Genomic DNA, 3,818 nt, shown 5'->3' on the forward strand with positions numbered 1-3,818 from the left:
TTGATAATGGCTGGTTTAATAGTAGCACATGGGAAAGGTTTATCTCACGGGGGCATCACGGTTCCGGGATGGGAATTAGCGGGGCTCATCTGGAGACCTTTAAACTAGATTCAAAGGGGGATGGGGCTGTAACTGGGCTTGCACTGGTGGGACAGTGGGAGGCCTACCACCCCCCTGAGTGAAATCTGCATGCTCAGCACACTCCCCAAAATGCCTCTGCAACAATGCACGCAGCATGGGGAGTAAGCAGGAGGAGTTAGAAATCTGTATTCAGTCAGATTATAACCTGATAACTGATGAGGAGCAGGTTGAGAGTTTGTGGGTGAGGAGTAAGGGGCAGGCTGGCATGGGTGATACTGTCGTGGGTGTCTATTACAGGCCACCCAATCAGGACAAGGAGGTTGATGACGCCCTCTACAGGCAGCTGATAGCAACTTCACAATTAAAGGCCCTGGTCATCATGGGGGAATTACGCCGGTGTTTGCTGAATGGCCTACTCAGCCAACCATTCACAGTCCAGGAGGTTCCTCCAGTGCGTTAATGATAAGCGCCGGATGCAAATGGTGGGTGAGCCAACTAGGTGAGGGGCACTCTGCAGCATCCAGAGAAAGCCACAAAGATGGTCAGAGGGCTGGACTGCCTATCCTACAAAGAAAGACTATGGGGAATGGGATTTTCAGCCTACAGAAGGCTTCAGGGAAACTTCACTGTGGCATTTCAGTGCTTAAAGAGAGTTTACTAAAAATATGGCAGGCCCGGCGTTTTATATAGTCAGACAGTGACAGGACAAGGGTGAATCATTTTAAGCCAAAGCAAGGCAGATTTAGAATAGATGTTAGTAAGAAAAATTGCACTGAGAGGAACAGGCTGCCCAGAGAAGCTGTGCATGCCCCATCTCTGGAGGTGCTCAAGCCCAGGTTGGATGGGGCCTTGGGCAGTCTGAGCTGGTGGGTGGCAACTGTGTCTGCAAAAGGGAAGTTGAGACTGGACGATCTTCATGTCCCTTTCAACCCCAAAAGTTCCGCGATCCAATGATCTTCAGTGTTTATCTGAAGATAATCAGTGTTTCAGCAATTGTGCAGTCCTGGAGGCTTTGCAGTTGCTCCCAGTTTTGAATGGAAGGCATTTTCCTCCCTCCTGTGAAAGCTTGATCCCCCTGGCACTTCTGAAGAACCCCATCTTCAGACTAGCCTAGATAGTGCCAAGCGCTGTGAAGCTACAGTGCCCATTTTTCAGGTCTGGGCACTCCCATGATGGTTGTCACCAGTTCCTTACTCAGAGCACAAAGTTTCAAAGTGTGTGTGTTGGCACAAGTCCCCATGGGCTGGTCTGGAGCATGTGGTCACCATGTGTCTGGCAGGACAGACAGCAGCACTTTGGAGGTCACATGGAGAAAGGAAAGCAGCAGTATAAAGTGTTGCGTGGTTCTGAGATATCTTTGGGGCAGAAAGTGATTAACCCAGCTAAGGCATCAAGATGTGGCAGGAGGAATAAGCTGCTCTGAGAGCGCGTGAAAAGTGACATCACTCTGTACCGAGATAGCAGACATGCATCAGATCAGATTTTTAGTTACTTTGCTTGCTCTTTTTAAATTTTGTTCCTAAAATGTCTCCAGATATCCCTGGTGAATGGCATTTATTCCCACTACCTTTCTTGTGAACCTGTAATGCCTTAGTTCCTGCTTGCTCCCGAGTAGCTCTACAGACATGCACTTTGTTGTGGTTTTGTGATTTTTGTTGTCAGTATTCCACATCAGAACATCATGTGGACCAGTGGGAGTTAACGAGTTAATGTTCTGGTTCCGTTTCCTGCCTTTTACGGGCACTTTGAGTATCCTGATGGGAAGGGAGGGGAGGGGAGGGGAAGAGAGGAGGCGGCATCCCCGGAGGACCTGGCGGGAAGAGGCAGTGGGGCGGACAGAACCCGAGCGTGTCTGCCTGTCCGTCTGGCCCCGGCTCAGCCGTCTCGGCTCGCCCCGCGGAAAAGCACGTGCTTTCCCTCGCACTGTCTCTCGTGGTTTGACTCGCATTTTGGATACTCTTGTCTCTCTCGTTTTGTTTGACTTAGTTACATGCAGTAAATTACCGTTCCTGCTCACATCGTTGCCACTGTGTTCTCTCTTCGTTAAAGCTATCTGCTAGCTCCGTGCCCTTCCCCCTCTCCCGGAGCGCACGGGACCGGGTCGCTGCAAACCGTTCGTACCCCTTCCTTTTTCTTTTTTTTTCTTTTTCCCGGGGCCTGTGCCCCCGTCACGGACTTACATCTAGGGATAACCCCGTGACAACTTTCAGAGAAACTCTGTAGTGTGAGTGACACACAGAACTTAAGCGTTGATGTGAAGGTTGTTTGCTTTCTGTGGTGGAGGAGCGAGAGACAATAATCTGCACTGCTTCTCTTTTGCCTAGATTTTGCCTGGTTCTTTCCCAGATTGGGACTGGTCCAGAGGGTTGGCAGCAAAGGAACGGCTTGACTCAGAGTCGATGTGTGAACAAAACAGAAGTGAAGACTGAGCCATTTCTCCTGATCTGTTCCTGAGTTTGGAATGCAGTCTGTGAAAACATCCGATACTGTGTGGTTTTACTTTTCTCACCAAATACTTGGGGGCTGATGCTGACTCCGTCACTTCAGAAAACCTTATTTGACGTTTCACAAAAAGTTCGAAATCAACACAGAAAAAGTACTACTCGTTCATGTGTTCAGCTTCCACACTCCTCAGAGGATCAGGGCGTCTCAACCTTGGCAGAATGTTTTGGTACTCTGTAGGATGAGGGGAGGCTGTGCAGTGCTGTTGGTATAACCTCCTTCATCGATCTGAGTCACAAGGGAAAGCAAATTTCAGCTAACACTCATGGAGCAGACGTTGGTCTTAGAAGGACTGTCTTTCTCTTCATAAACAATGCAAGATAGAAAGCTGTTTTTTCGCTGGCCTATTCTGTTGGATTCCTAATTAGTAAAAAATCACAATGTGTGACTTATTCATTAGAGTCAAATGTTGAAGAGCTGTTGGTTGTTCTGTTGCTCAGCATGCATAAATTGCTGCTACAGAAAAACAGTGAAACTCCACTTCCTTAAGCAACGCTGAATTTGCATTGCTAGTTCTACTTGAATATGTGTCTGTAGGCCAGAATTTTACCAGTGCATTTCAGCTCTGTTAAATTCCAGGCCATGGAATTCAAGCCCGCTCTGCACAATGTGAAAGGGATATTAGTAAAGAGACAACAAAGCAGGTCAGAAGGCGGAAGGCGTGTCCTAGGAGAGCTGAGAAAACATGGGTTGATGCTCTTACACTGACTGGTATAAAGGATGGATGCTGTGGGACTGTGGAGTTCCTGCGCAGGAGTAGCCAAAGGGAAAGCCATGAAAGAGCTCTGTGTTGGCTCTGGGGCCAGTTGGAATCTGTGTGCAGACAGTTTCTCTGAAGCTGCCTGAGTGGCAGAAGTGGGAGAGGAACACCCTCCCACCTATGGGAGGTTTCCATGGGATTTGGAGTCAGCAACAGCAGCAGCACCACGGGGGCTGGTTTTGGGGACGCACCACCTGAGCTGCTTCCTCAGCCACAGTGGGTTTCTAAGCTCCGTGCCTGTTGCAACGCCCGCCAGCCTTCACAGATGTCCCTCACATCCCTCCAGACCACACAGGGCTAGGGCACCGTCATCTCCTTTTGCCTGGTTCACTTGCATCCATGGAGCAGAGGCAAAGTGAGGAATGCCCAGTTTCTGCTGGACAAGTAGAAATGGGCTGCTCAGAGGAGGCCTGTGAAGGAGCACCTTCTGCACCACAGCAAACACACATCACTGAGGTGGAACAATTTTGTGTTT

This window comes from Meleagris gallopavo, chromosome Z (assembly GCF_000146605.3).
Source record: "Meleagris gallopavo isolate NT-WF06-2002-E0010 breed Aviagen turkey brand Nicholas breeding stock chromosome Z, Turkey_5.1, whole genome shotgun sequence".
NCBI lineage: Eukaryota > Metazoa > Chordata > Aves > Galliformes > Phasianidae > Meleagris > Meleagris gallopavo.